Source organism: Psammomys obesus, unplaced genomic scaffold, assembly GCF_907164565.1.
Source record: "Psammomys obesus unplaced genomic scaffold, mPsaObe1.curated_primary_1811, whole genome shotgun sequence".
Taxonomy (NCBI): domain Eukaryota; kingdom Metazoa; phylum Chordata; class Mammalia; order Rodentia; family Muridae; genus Psammomys; species Psammomys obesus.
Window position 1 is genome coordinate 5,901,135 of NW_026596100.1, and position 16,399 is coordinate 5,917,533.

Genomic DNA, 16,399 nt, shown 5'->3' on the forward strand with positions numbered 1-16,399 from the left:
ACAAGCTAGACACACCAGGCGCTGGGCCTCCAAAGCTTGGAGAGCACAGTAAAGAGACCCCAGGACTTCCCAGAAAGCATCTGGACTAGCAACCCAGTCTCCAGTTACAGCGGGACTTTCTAACCTGGCGGCGGAGCAGCACTGAGCTGGCGGGGCACATCAGCCCTCCAGTTTAAGACTAACCAGGGCCAAACCAGCGAACAGAAAGGCTGGTTACCCCGATTCCCACTGACGTGACCACCCTGAAATCTCCAGCTGCAGCAAGACCTCATAACCTGGCAGTGACAGCAGCACAGACCTGGCGGAGCACATCAAAGAAGCAGGGCCAAACCAGAGAGCAGACAGCCCAGATACGCCGATCTCTGCCAAGTGTCCTGCCTGTAAGTGAGTGCACCCTTGAGAATCTGCAGCTCCACTGATCCTGGCTTCTTCTAAAACAGAAGCCAGGCATCGAACCCCCTCCCACCCATATACCCACTTTGGGAAACAGAGGGGCACTTGGAACATTGAAGTTCCTGCTCTGTGGGTCTAATTGAGGAGTTAAGGCAGTTAATGCCAGAAATTGCGCTGCGATCATCACTAGCGCCTGCGACATATACATTGCAGAGCCCCTCCCACACACTCAAGGGTTCAACATTAGCCATCACTCTGTCCCTCGAGACACACGCCCACACCCACTTACACACACACATATACACACACACGCACGCACGCTTGCATTTGCCTCTGTTTGCGCCTGCGTACTTTCCTCCCACAGGTACAGCTAGTCCTCAGCATACGCTAAGGACACGGGACCTCTCTCAACTTCCTGAAGAATTCTCCAGACTCGAGAGAGAGACAGTACCAGTCTGATCGGCTGAATCCAAAAACAAACAGGGAAGGTCTCAGATAAGCCAATGGCCAGGGGTAGGCGAAAGAACATTTCCAACATAAATCAGGACATCATGACTTCACCAGCAAACCCCAAAATCGATGGATATTCCAATTCATCAGAAGCACAGGAAAATGACCTTAAAGCCATGCTTGCTCAATTATTTGAGGCTCATAAGGAGGAAATGAACAAATCTTTCAAAGAGATGGCCAGTCAATTGGAGGTAAAGAAAGAAGAAATAGACAAAACCCTTAAAGAAACACAGGCAAACATAGCCAAACAAATAGAGGCACAAGTAGAGAAGAAATTAGTGGCATACAAAAAGGAAATGAACAAAGAAATAGAGTCCATCGTAGAGAGACAGGAATCCAAATTCAAACACATAAAAGAAATGGTGCAAGGCATGAAAACAGAATTAGAATCAATAAAGAAAACACAAAGTGAGAAAACTCTTGAGCTGGAGAACTTGGAGAAAAGATCAGGAACCACAAAAGTAAGCATCACCAACAGAATACAAGAGATGGAAGAGAGAATCTCTGGAGCTGAAGACACACTTGCAGAAATTGATACTTCTCTCAAAGAAAAAGTAAAATCAGAAAAATTCCAATCACAAAATATCCAAGAAATCAAGGATGCTATGAAAAGACAAAATCTAAGAATAATAGGAATTGATGAAAAAGAAGACTCCAGGCTCCAAGGTCCAGAAAATATTTTCAAAAAAATCATAGAAGAAAATTTTCCCAACTTAAAGAAAGAGATGTCCATAAATATACAAGAGGCCTACAGAACACCAAATAGACTAGACCAGAAAAGAAACACATCACGTCACATCATAGTCAAAACACTAAATCTACAGAACAAAGAAAAGATATTAAAAGCAGCAAGGGAAAAAGGCCAAGTAACATATGAAGGTAGACCTATCAGAATCACACCAGACTTCTCATCAGAAACTATGAAAGCCAGAAGGGCCTGGGCAAGCATCATGGAGACTCTAAGAGATCACAAATGTCAACCCAGACTACTATACCCTGCAAAGCTTTCAATCAACATAGATGGAGAAAACAAAATATTCCATGACAAAACTAAATTTACGCAATATCTATACAGCAAACCAACCCTACAGAAGATACTAGAAGGAAAACTCCAATCCAACGAAAACGAATTCACCCAAGAAAACAGGGCATACAGATAATGTCCCAACAAAAATGAAAAGAAAACAAGCAATGAAACAAGGTAAGATCATCGACTCCATTACACAAGGAACTAACATGCATTGGTCAATATTATCTATCAATATTAATGGACTCAACTCACCAATAAAAAGACACAGGCTAACAGAATGGTTACGGAAACAGGACCCAACATTCTGTTGCATCCAAGAAACACACCTATGCAACAAAGATAAACACTACCTCAGAGTAAAGGGCTGGAAAAATGTTTTTCAAGCAAATGGTTCCAGAAAACAAGCTGGAGTAGCCATCCTAATATCTAATAAAATAGACTTTCAACCCAAGTTAATCAAAAAAGATAAGGAGGGCCACTATATTCTCATCAAAGGAAAAATCCAACAAGAGGACATCACAATTTTGAATATCTATGCCCCAAATACAAGAGCACCTACATTCGTAAATGAAACAATATTAAAGCTTAAATCATACATTGATCCTAATACCTTAATAGTGGGAGACTTCAACACCCCACTCTCATCAAGGGACAGATCAACCAGACAGACACCAAATAGGGAAATGAAAGCACTCACAGAATCCCTAAATCAAATGGACCTAATAGATGTCTACAGATCTTTTCACCCAAACTCAAAAGAGTACACCTTCTTCTCAGCACCACATGGAACCTTCTCCAAAATAGACCATATAGTTGGTCACAAAGCAAGCCTCAACAGATACAAAAGGATTGAAATAATCCCTTGTATACTATCTGACCACCATGGACTAAAGCTGGACATCAACAACAACAGAAACAACAAAAAGCCGACACGCACATGGAAACTGAACAACTTACTACTCAATGACAGCTGGGTCAAGGAAGAAATAAAGAAAGAAATTAAAGACTTTCTAGAATTCAATGAAAATGAAGGCACAACATACCCAAATTTATGGGACACATTGAAAGCAGTGCTCAGAGGAAAATTTATAGCACTAAGTGCCTACAAGAAGAAATCTGTAACATCACATACAAACAACTTAATGGCCCAACTGAAAAACCTAGAACAAAAAGAAGCAGATACACCCAAGAGGAGCAGACGGCTGGAAATAATCAAACTAAGGGCAGAAATCAATCAATTAGAAACAAATAAAATTATCCAAAGAATCAATGAAACAAAAAGCTGGTTCTTTGAGAAAATCAACAAGATAGACAAACCCTTAGCCAAACTAACTAAAAAGCAGAGAGAAACCATACAAATCAGCAAAATCAGAAAGGAAAATGGGGACATAACTACAGACACTGAGGAAATCCAAACGATTATTAGGTCATACTACAAAAGCCTATATGGCACAAAATTTGAAAATCTAAATGAAATGGATAACTTTCTTGACAGATTCCATCTACCAAAATTAAGTCAAGATCAGGTAGAAAGACTGAATAGTCCTATATCTCCCAAGGAAATAGAAGCAGTCATTAACAGTCTCCCCTCCAAAAAAAGCCCTGGACCAGATGGCTTCAGCGCAGAATTCTACAAGACCTTCAAAGAAGTACTAACACCAATTCTCCACAAACTATTCCATAAAATAGAAACAGAAGGAACACTACCAAACTCATTCTATGAAGCCACAGTCACTTTGATACCTAAACCACACAAAGATCCAACAAAAAAAGAGAACTTCAGACCTATCTCTCTTATGAACATTGATGCAAAAATACTCAATAAAATACTTGCAAACCGAATCCAAGAACACATCAAAGATATCATCCACCATGACCAAGTAGGCTTCATCCCAGGAATGCAAGGGTGGTTCAACATACGGAAATCCATCAATGTAATCCACCACATAAACAAAATGAAGGAGAAAAACCACATGATCATCTCCTTAGATGCTGAAAAAGCATTTGACAAAGTCCAGCACCCATTTATGTTTAAAGTCTTGGAGAGATCAGGGATACAAGGCACATACCTAAAGATAGTAAAGGCAATATACAGCAAGCCTATAGCCAACATCAAACTCAATGGAGAGAAACTTAAATCAATCCCACTGAAATCAGGGACAAGACAAGGCTGCCCACTCTCTCCATATCTCTTTAACATTGTACTTGAAGTCCTAGCCAGAGCAATAAGACAACTAAAGGAGATCAAGGGGATACAAATCGGAAAGGAAGAGGTCAAAGTGTCACTATTTGCAGATGATATGATAGTATACATGAGCGACCCCAAAGATTCAACCAGAGAACTTCTTCAGCTGATAAACACCTTCAGCAAAGTGGCAGGATACAAAATCAACTCAAAAAAATCAGAGGCCCTCTTGTATACCAAAGACAAAAAGGCTGAGAAAGAAATTAGGGAAACAACACCCTTCACAATAGCCACTAACAACATAAAGTACCTTGGTGTGACTCTAACCAAGCAAGTGAAAGACCTATTTGAGAAAAACTTCAAGTCTTTGAAGAAAGAAATTGAAGAAGATCTCAGAAGATGGAAAGATCTCCCGTGCTCATGGATTGGTAGGATTAACATTGTGAAAATGGCCATCCTGCCAAAAGCAATCTACAGATTCAATGCAATTCCCATCAAAATACCAACTCAATTCTTTACAGACCTTGAAAAAAAGATTCTCAGCTTCATATGGAGAAACAAAAAACCCAGAATCTCCAAAACGATCCTGTACAACAACAGATCATCTGGAGGTATCTCCATTCCCGATCTCAAGCTGTACTACAGGGCAACAGTAATAAAAACTGCATGGTATTGGCATAGAAACAGAAAGGAGGATCAATGGAATCGCATAGAAGACCCAGAAATAAACCCACACACCTATGAATTCTCAATATTTGACAAAGAAGCCAAATCCATTCAATGGAAAAAAGACAGCATCTTCAACAAATGGTGCTGGACCAACTGGATGTCTACATGCAGAAAAATGAAAATAGATCCATATCTATCACCCTGCACAAAACTAAAGTCCAAGTGGATCAAGGACCTCAACATAAAACCAGATACTCTAAATCAGCTGGAAAAAAAAGTGGGAAACAGCCTAGAATTCATTGGCACAGGAGACAACTTCCTGAACAGAACACCAACAGCACAGGCTCTAAGAGCAACAATCAATAAATGGGACCTCATGAAACTGAAAAGCTTCTGTAAAGCAAAAGACACTGTCATCAAAACAAATAGACAGCCTACAGATTGGGAAAGAATCTTCACCAACCCTTTATCTGACAGAGGGCTAATATCAAGTATATATAAAGAACTAAAGAAGCAGAAAAGCAACAAACCAAGTAATCTACTTAAAAAATGGGGAACAGAGCTAAACAGAGAATTCTCGAAAGAGGAACGTCGAATGGCAGAGAAACACTTAAAGAAATGCTCAACCTCATTAGCCATTAGGGAAATGCAAATCAAAACGACCCTGAGATGTCACCTTACACCCATCAGAATGGCCAAGATGAAAAACTCAAGTGATAGCACATGCTGGAGAGGTTGTGGAGAAAAGGGAACCCTCCTCCATTGCTGGTGGGAATGTAAACTGGTTCAACCACTCTGGAAGTCAATCTGGCGCTTTCTCAGACAACTAGGAGTAGTGCTACCTCAAGACCCAGCTATACCACTCCTAGGTATATACCCAAAATTTGCTCAAGTACACAACAAGGACATTTGTTCAACCATGTTCATAGCAGCTTTATTTGTAATAGCCAGAACTTGGAAACAACCCAGATGTCCATCAACGGAGGAATGGATACAGAAACTGTGGTATTTTTACACAATGGAATACTACTCAGCAATCAAAAAGGAAGAAATCATGAAATTTGCAGGCAAGTGGTGGGATCTAGAAAAGATCATTCTGAGTGAAGTATCCCAGAAGGAGAAAGACAAACTTGGTATATACTCGCTTATATAGACCTACAAGACATGATAAACATAATGAAATCTACACACCTAAAGAAGATAATCAAGAAAGTGGACACAGGCGAAGGTGATTAATCCTCATTTAGAAAGACAAATGGGATGTGCATTGAACTTATGACAGGAGTCTATCACAAAAGGCATCTGAAAGACTCTACCTAGCAGTGTTTCAAAGCAGACACTAAGACTCATAACCAAACCCTCGGCAGAGTGCAGGGAATCATATGAAAGAAGGGAAGTTAGTATGATATGGAAAGGATAGGAGCTCCACAAGGACCAAATATATCTGGGCACAGGGTCTTTTCTGAGACTGACACTCAGCCAAGGACCATCTATGGATATAACCTAGAACTTCTGCTCGGATGTGGCCTGTGGTAGCTCAGTAACCAAGTAGTTTTCCAAAGTAAGGGGAACACGGACTATTTCTAATAGGATCTCAAGGGCAGGCTGTTTGACCCCCACCCCAGGGGAGGAGCAGTCTGTTAGGCCACAGAGGAGGACTTTACAGCCAGCCCTGAAGATACCTGATAAAACAGGGTCAGATGAAAGGGGAGGAGGTCCTCCCCTATCAGGGGACTTGGAAAGGGGCAGGGAGGAGACCAGGGAGGGAGTGTGGGGTTGGGGAGGGAATGAGGGAGCGGGATACAGCTGGGACACAGAGTTAACAAAATGTAACTAAAAAGAAAAATAAAAAAAAAAAAAGAAAAGAAAACCCACAGGAAAGATGATCCACTAGGTATCGGATTCTTCAGCGTTCTGGGGGGTCGCAGGAAGGTAGATTTTGTCATTGTCTAGCCATGTTCCAGTTCTCAAGTTAGAAAGTGGAGTCAGTGTTGAAAGTACATTTGGGGCTGCTAAGGGCCCATGCTGCCAGGCCTGCCAATGTGAGTTGGACATGGTGGGAGGAGAGAATGGACTCTGGGAAATTGCCCTCTGACCTTCACAAGGACACCATGGTGTGTGTGCGCCCTACCTCACATATAAATAAAATAAATGTAATAAAAAAAAATTACTGGATAACATGGCCAACTTGAGCAAAAAGAACACATTGACATCTATTGCAACCATAGACTTCAAAATTTATTATAAATATTTGGAAACAAAATCAGCATGGCATTGTCATTAAAACAAACACGAAGAGAAATGGAACAGAATAAGTGTGTAAAAAGTAATCTTGTTCATCTACAGCCAAAGAGATTTTTTTGAATAAGGATTTTTCTGTGTAGCCTTGGCTGTCCTGGACTCACTTTGTACACCCAGGCTGGCCTTCGACTCACAGAGATCCATCTACCTCTGCCTCCCCAAGTGCTGAGATTTCAGGTGTGTGCCACTGTGCCTGTATCAAAAGATTTTTTTTTTTTTGACAAATGTGTTAAGAGCATAACTTGGGTTTAAAAATGACTTTTCAATAAATGGAGCTAGAAAATTGGCTCGTCAAATGGAGCATGATGTCAATGCCACATTTCTCTCAATTTACACAAAAACACTCAACGCTGATAAAACACTTTAAGGCCAGACACTACCAAATTACCAGAAAAACACATAGGGAAACTGCTCAACAATTTAAAAGAGAGACCCGCAAATGGCCAACATGTAAACAATATAAGACTATGGAATTCTCAGCGTTTCATGAGACATCTACATCATATCTCTCCTCAAAGCTCAGAGACAATCACAGAAAAAGGATCAGAGTGATTGTAAGAACCAGAGATGATGGACGAATTTAAGGAAACAATGATTCCCAGATATAACAGGGGAGTTTCGTGTGTTCAAAGCAATTGAAACAGCATGCACAAGACCTGCCCAAGCTCAAAGCATGCAAAATATCAGCTTGAGTAGGGATGGAGGATAGGTAGAAGGAACCCTCTCTACCTGAGGAGCTATTTGCATTTAGTAGTTCTTGGAAGGACTGTATTTTTTCATCAAGGGTTTGCCCCTGGTCATTCAATTATATAATAAGGCAGTCCTCACACACAAGACTAGTTAGCTGTATAACATGAATTGGACTCCCTGACTTTTAATACAAAAGCTCTAAAGACATCAACCTGCATGCATAAAAAATTAGGGGTGGACCTGAATATGTGCAAAGTATACTGTGTGCAATTTAAAAATAATTAATAAAAATACTGTTTTAAAATGGATAATCAAGCTAAATATGTATTCATTAAAATATTTAGGAAATACAGACTTACACTGCCCAAATGTGACCTAAACAAGGAGAACACCAACAAACATGCCATAATGAGAAAAGTTCAGGCAACTGAGGAAGCCTGGGGAAGGGAGACTGGCTTTCTTCAGGGAAACACACAGCAATTGGTTGTCCAGTGATAAATGGTCAGCACTGAAAATGAAAACACACATACAAGTAACTTTGCATGGTCTTAACAGATTATATTTGGGCATATGTGTATATATATTATATATGTGTGTGTGATATATACACATGTATAATATATAATATATTATACACACACACACACAAAATGCACAGATACATATGTCTATGCAATAGTAACTGATGACGAAAAAGCCATGAATTTAAAGGAGAATGTAAAAAAGGACCATGGGAAGATTTGGAGAGATGAAATGAAACAGAGAAATGTAATTAAATATAACCTCAATAATGTTTAAAATGTTAAAGAAAATATTTCTTTATTTTATGTGAATAGGTGTTACGCTGGCATGTATGTCTATGTACCACATGAGGTGCCATGCCCCAAGCTCCAAGAAGCATTGGTTCTGCTGGAACTGGATGGATGATGAGATTCAAACATAGGTTCTCGGGAAGAGCAGCCAGAGAATGAGAAGGATCCAGAGGATTAGAGAACATTGCCAGAGTTAGTTTGAGGCCAAGCAGAGCAAGTCAGAGGCCTAGAGAAAAGCCAGATTGACTAAGTCATCTGGGAGAGGAGTTGGAGCCAAAACAGCTGAGTTGAACAAGCCAGCTAAGAGCTCAGAAAGAACAAGAAAGGGTGAGCTTGTGAAGCAGTAATTTTCAGAGGCTGAAAACATTCTAGGCCTAGGTTAGATGCTTTGGAGGATAGGAGCTTCCAGGACTAGGTCTAAGTTAGCAGGCAGAGGCAGTAATCTTACATGACAAAAACTGAAGTGGGAGAATAAAAGTTTCTTTTACAGGTTGCTGAGATATTAGAAAAGAAAAATTTGATACAAAAATTTAGTAAAACAGCCACCATAAGACTTTGAGCCCAGAGATGTAGATGATTGTTGTGCTTATGCAAGAGACTTGATAATGTGCTATGAATGAGATAGTATATGGGTAAATGTTTTCAAAATTCTGTCAGGATGCTATCACATTGGTCAATAAAACAGACATAAAAATTAATAGAAGTAATTCCAATTTCCTTAGAACATTCAACTTGATTACAGACAAAAGCTGAGACCTTAGAAAGAAAAGTTTGGAGACATGAGATAAATTACCACAAGATTTCCAGAAAGGTAACAGTGAAATAATTCAATGGCTAAGAGTAACCAACAAGTAAAAGTTAAGATGAGAGTTAGGAAATTATGGAAACATGGGCCTGAGAGCATACACTGAGAACGAGAATTTGCCAATTTCTTATGGAATGTGCCTAAGGACATCAATTTTCCCTGACCTTTCACTGTCAGAACTAAATATCAAAACTTGGAGTCAGAGTACTTCAGAATATTCTGGTCTACAAAGAGAATTATGATAGGGAAGGCTTTGCAGTTTCACAGTTATAGGGCTTAGAAGAAGCCATAAATATTGTAGTTGTATTTATAACTTCTTAAGATAAGTGTTTAAGGCATATTACCTTGACATACTGAATACCTAGCTCTTTTTTGTAGAAGAATTTTAATCCAGCAACATGGCTGCTCTCATCAGAACAAAGACCTTCTAGGCCTGTGTGATCTGGCTGGAATGACATACTTTTCATCCCTCTGTCTAGAATAGACATACCTTTAGTATATACCTTTAATCCCAAATAATGAAGGTAAAGTTAGATTGGTAAAAGGAAGCACCCATGTTTGAAAGCGATGTCTAATTGAGAGGCAAACAGACTGGCTAATCATAGAAAGAATTGACAGAATAGGATATGGCCAACTTTCTTGAGAAAAGAGGAAAGAGAAGTTACTCGAGAGAGAATAGTACAGAGAGGGAAAAAGAGAGGAGGCAGTTTAACTGACACAGTTGTAGAAACAAAATGTAGAGAGAAAAAACCAAGCACAGGCGAAGACAAACAACCCAGAGAATGAGAAGGAGCCAGAATACTTTAACAGTTAGAGTTAGTTTGAAGGTAAGCAGAGCAATTCAGTCAAAAGTTGAAAGAAGCCAGTTTGAACAAATCAGCTTGAAGAGGCATTTAAGCCAGAACAGCTGAGTTGAACCAGCTAGACAGAACTCAGAAAGAAATAGAAAGGATGAACTTATTCAGCAGTAAGTCTGAGGTGGAAAACATTCTAAGCTTAGATAAGATTGCATGGAGACTAGAAACTTCCAGGAATAGGCCTAGGTCAGTAAGCCTTGGAGAAACAATTAAGTTAGGTGAATAAAAGTAACTTTTATACCTTTTGACAATTTTTAAATTATTTTTTCATCATTAGACATTTAAAAAAATCAACAAAGTAAGAATATCCCAGATTTACCTAGAAAATGTTATAGATCATCATGTTTTGATAAATATTTGAGCTATGAGGCTCACAGCTTGTTAGATTTCCTTGACTGGGAGCTTATAATTAGTCATGTAGCTTCGAAAATTGCCAGTTAAGAATGTATAGAAATATGGTCCTTGACTGACAAGTACATTTACAAAACATTATTTTATTATTAATCATAACTTTCAATATTTCTTAAATTAGTGAATTAACTACCAATTCAGAATGAATGAGCATAAAACCACTAGTAAGGCATCTATTGTTTAAGATTTTCTCTGCTGTAAAATAAAACCATCCATCCTGTCTTTCTATTTAGATTGTAAAGGTGTAGTCACATTATGAACAACAATCATTGAAAGTCTTTATTTCTCCTTTTTATTTTTTATTTTTTCAGTATGTTTCATGTAACTCATAAATTGTTAATGCTATGTCTTACATTTTAGTTCATGATCTTCATTTATGTGAATCAGTTTCCAAGCACATCCAAATTTTTTTCAAGAATCAAATTATTTATGGTAAGAACATTTCACTCAGCTTTTATATGACATTCAAAAGGCCCCCGAGTGTTTTTTTTTTGAGTAGTATTTCATGTACTAATCAAACCTTACAATCTAGTAAGCACTATGTAATATTCCAAACAGAAAATATTGAATTTAAAGTCCTTAGACACTCTATATTCTTCCTTACCAGTTACTCTGCCTGGTCATTTATCCATTTGGTAAAACTTCCCAAACAACTCATTAATATTTAAATAGCTATCTGAATTATAAACTTCAAACTACAGAAACCAAATGTCTTTATGTATAATTCAAAAGATTTTTGCAGAAAACAATCTCTGGGTTGCAATTGCTCTCAAGTCCACCTCTTGAATTTCTACATGAGACTCCAAAGCCAATGCAGTTCAAATCAATTCATTCATGGTTGATTTTGAAATCTCACTTTATACGGATGCTGTGGTAGAAGCAATAGTATGAATTCAAACAAGGATCAGTTACCAAAGCTGAGGATTATTTTCTATGAGAAACACGCACATATCTACTTTATTTGGTAGTTTTCATATTATATTTATAAGCAAATTCTCATAAAAATTGTGTTTGTATAAATTGACTTTAGTTTAACCCTATGTCCCTTTGCAAACAGATGTTTTTCACTATCGAAGTTTGATATTGTTTTGTTTAGAATTGACATAACATAGAGTGAGTAGATCTTTTTGAGTAATTGTCAACCTCAAAATAACTGGCAAAAGAAAGTGATCATAGGTGAATGTTGGTATTTGGTTTTCTCATGTATATATTGAGCAGCTCTTTCTGTTCAAGTTTAAAGAATGTTAGCTGTGGAAATTATAGAAATCATTTATTCATGTATAATCAACATGTTATGATAGTAAGCTAATGTAACAGTAAATTATATCCTGCAATACTATGAAATGCCCTTTCGTCTTACAGAATATATTTTTTGTACAAATGGATTAAGAGTACAACTAGGATTTATAGTTGATTATATACTATATTAATTCCAACTAGATTCGTGGTGATTAGTATTACCTTAATGAATACAGAGTAACTCTCCAATGACTTAAAGTATTGACTTCAGTGCATTATTCCTATTCAGTTCACATTAACATGAAGAACCTAGCCTACATTGTCAAAAGACAGGGAACTCGGAGATACAGTGGAAAGCACCTTGAGTGCTGGCCTTTATAGCACATGTGGTAAGAACTCTCTAACCACAGTTTCACACATGGAGTTCCTTGAGCTGGTTTCGTTTCCCTGAGGAAAGAGGGGTTTCTTTTGAGATAAAAGGAAGAAGCGCATGTATTATGCTTATTTGAAAAACAGCAATGAGTGAAATTTTGAATGCATAATATGTACCATATAGGTATAAAAGTTTCACATACCCAATGATATGTGTGCATGAGCATACGTTAGCAATATTCTTTAATTTCAGCTGTCTTTTCAAAAAATGTGCTGTGAAAAGCAGAAATAGATGGATGACTCAGCATAATATCTCCCTGAAACTTGGAGGGAAAACAACAAACACTGGGAAAAAATAAATGCATATTATTTAATTTATAGTATTTAAACATACTCAAGATATTTCCTAGTTTACAAGTTTCTTGCAAACTATAAACTTGTGAAGTTTTGAGGACAACTTAAAATATTGGCACACTTCAGGTATTGTATTAATTACTTTAAAAACTGTAATGTAACCTTTATAACATTCTGTATTTTAGTTCCTTTACCTATTTCAATCAGTTTTAGTTCATTTTGGTTTGGAGAAACATGCTGTTTTAGTAATAGCAATCAGAACATACTAATAAGGAAGTGTATGCTTATTTGTAGACACACACTATTTTAGAGAAATGTTGTCAATCTATAATGAACATAATTTAAAACATGAAATTAATATATTAGAAAAGTATGGATGCAAGATATTATAACTAATAAAATGTTCAACATAGCTAGTTCAAGCATCCATAAATAATTGAGCTACAGATGAAAACAACCAAGTATATGAAAGCTGATATGCTTCAATATTACCACACAAACGAATACATGAAAAACATTAGTCTTTAAAATACAAACACCCTTACTATCTGGATAGTGTATATTTAGTTTTGTAACTAGAATGTACTTAGAAATTATTATCTGTGAAAGATGAATGAGGTTATAAAGGAATTGAGCCACAGGTAATAAATAATGTTATTGAGAACAAAAAATAAAATTCACAACATGGACAATTAATTTCTTGACATTTCAATTATATTTTAATTAAACAAGACACAAAGATTGTCAGATGGACATATTTAAAATGAAAACATATTCACTGGGCTATGGGCTCCATACCAGTGATGTATTCCTCCACATGTGGGCCACGCTGATTTGACTGAGTGGGTGAAGTGGGCACAGTAACGAGGTGGCTATGAACGTACCTCGTTGTGTGCATGTCGGAAAACCTCAAACAACAAGGACAGAATTAACTCAGAATCAAAATACTGGTAAAATATTGTTAAATTTCATATTCTAACATTATTGTTTTTAAAGTTAGTACAATAGCAAAATACAAACCATAGATTGTGGTCACAATTCTATTGTATGAGTTATGAGTAAGTTTAATTATCGCTAGTTAGTTTAATTTGGAGGCAGGATGAAGTTCTCAGAAGAGACCAACGTATTCCTATAAACTCAGGTCTAAAATGTTCTCAGCTTTCATTTCTCCCAGTTACTTCCATGTGTTGGAGTAGCGTGCATTGCAGAGAAGCTCAGAAGAGTGTGAGCCAGCCAGTGCAAGAGCTGCATCCTGTGTGTTTCCACCAGGCCAAGGGGCAACATGAGTCACATAGCTGGATTCTTATGTTAAATGCAACTTATCCAGTCTTCACACAGTTAATAAACCAAAACACGGTATCATTCACCAAGCATTCACTGCCCACTCTGTGCCAGCACTGACCTGGGACACGGGACAGTAGCACAACGTCAAACTTCTCAGGCAAGCAGTCATTGCAGTCAGTCCATTTAATTCGGAAATCTTTTGTTTCTTCATGGTATACTGAAAGACAAGGAAGGTGGCGATACAACAATTCTGATGTAAGGATTATTGGGTTAGGAACACGGGAAAGAATAAAAATGAAGTGTGTGTGTGTTTGTATGTGTATGTGTGTGTGTCTGTGTGTATGTATGTATATGTATTTGTGTGTGTGTACATGTACATGTGCGTGTTTGCTTGTGCATCCATGCATGCATGTGTGTGTATTCCCTCTGGTGTAAAGACATGTAATAGTAACATTTGTGTACCTGTAACCAAGAATCTGACAGGAAATAATGAAGAAGTATTTATTTTGGCTCAGTGTTTACTCTGTTTTTCCTTGTCCTCGTGTATGCAAGCATATGAGCATCATCGTGGTACAAGCAAGATTCATCAGGGGTTCTTACATCATGTCAGACAGCATGAGGGTATAAGTAAAAATTTCACAATTACGGCTTTGATCACATGCAACCTGTAATTCTGCAACATCACTGAAAATTTCCGAGAGCTCTCAAAATAATTAAGTGTCAAAATATAGATAATCTGACTGGAAAGTTCAGCAAAAAATGTGATGTTTATATCACAACCCTTCCTCACAGGGTTCAGGGGACATCTTGGAAATGGGGATGGAAGAGTGAGAGATGCAAACCGATTAGATGACTGCAAGGAAAGAGGATAGTGTCCTGGACACTGCAGGATAGTTGCAAATGTGAACTCTTTGCACTTATGACAGGATCTATAGGATCTTTACAAGTTTAAGACAGACGAAATTACAGTGTGGACAGGGGAGGCAGACACAAAGCCCCGCCTATAACTGAGGGGTTACAGATAATTTAGAGCTCCTAGCAGAAGGAGAATCAGTGTAAGACTGTAATCTCTCTATGGCTGTCACTAATCAGCTTATGTTTGTAGAGTCATTTTGGTAACAGTTTACTGGTGTAGCTCTGATACTCTTAGAAAGCACAATTTCAAGGTAAATTTTCCATTACCCTGGTTTTTACAATTTTTTTACCCTGTCTTCTGAAATTATCCGGAAGAATGAGGGAATTTTAATATAGATGCATCTATTGGTTGTGCTTCATAACTCTACATTTTTGTTTACTTATAGTTTTCATAGAATGAAGAAAGCCCATGAGACCTCAAATCTATATCAAGGACTAAGTCAAATAAGGAATGCTGAAAGCATAGTGAACATTCTTCCCTAGGGAAGAGAACACGAGCTGGCTATTCAATACCAAATGGTCACATCTGAAAACATATATACATGTAACATCACACAGAATTATCAGGATATATTTATGAACTTAAGAATATAAATATGGGCTGGGCAAGATGGCAGTGCCGGGAGGACTCTCATTCTGAGGAGCAGCACAGCAGGATTGGCACAGTGACCGGCAATCAGAAATTGCGGCCATAAAAAACAAGTGATTGTGTTTCAGAGGTGAGAGGATACCCCACGGTGGGGGATTCAATCAGCTTTAACTCACCCAGCTAAACCGCAAAAGAGATCCCGGTTCCGCCAGGCGCTTGGTCGTCAGCCCAGAGCTACCCTCCAGCGCAATCTGGTCACGGTCCCAGAGAGAACTGTGGGCCCACAACACCATAGACTGGATTTCCCAGTCGAGAGATAACCCCACAGAGCAAGAAACAATTGGGACCGACCTCAGGTTACCAAGACATCCCCTGGAAAAGACTCCGGTTCTGCGGGTGCCCCAAGAGCCAGTTCGAACCCAGAGCCAGGACACAGGAGCCTGCCTGCGCGACTGATTCGCCGCCTCAGATAAAACTGAGGGCACCAGGGCACCAGGGCACCAGGGCACCAGACTGCGTGTCTCTGGCAGGAGGAAACCCCCAGCAGAGGGGGTCAGCAGCTCTAACACTTAGGACACCCAGCACCAAAACACTTCCTGGACTCACGCAGACTCTAGTGCAGGCTGGAGTGCTGTGCTCTGCCAACATTATTGAGTTCCCCTGGGGCACTGGGACACACAGCTGCACCCTCAGACTTACAAAAGCCAGAGAGCCACTACAGCAGCCCTCAGATACTGTGCCAAGGATCAACCAGTTATTCCTAGCTAGACTGTCAAAACTGTGGGAATCCCTGGTCCTTCAAGAGGGCTGCACCCACAGCGCCTGGACCAGAGCAGTGCCTGCAGCCGCAATCCCAGACAGAAACACACAGCTTCTGGTCCAGAGTGAGGCACCCAGCCTCCAGACCAGAACAGTGCCCCCAGGCGCCAAAACAACCTAGGTGCACATTCTCCAGGTCCAGAGCAGAGCAATCAGCCTCTGGC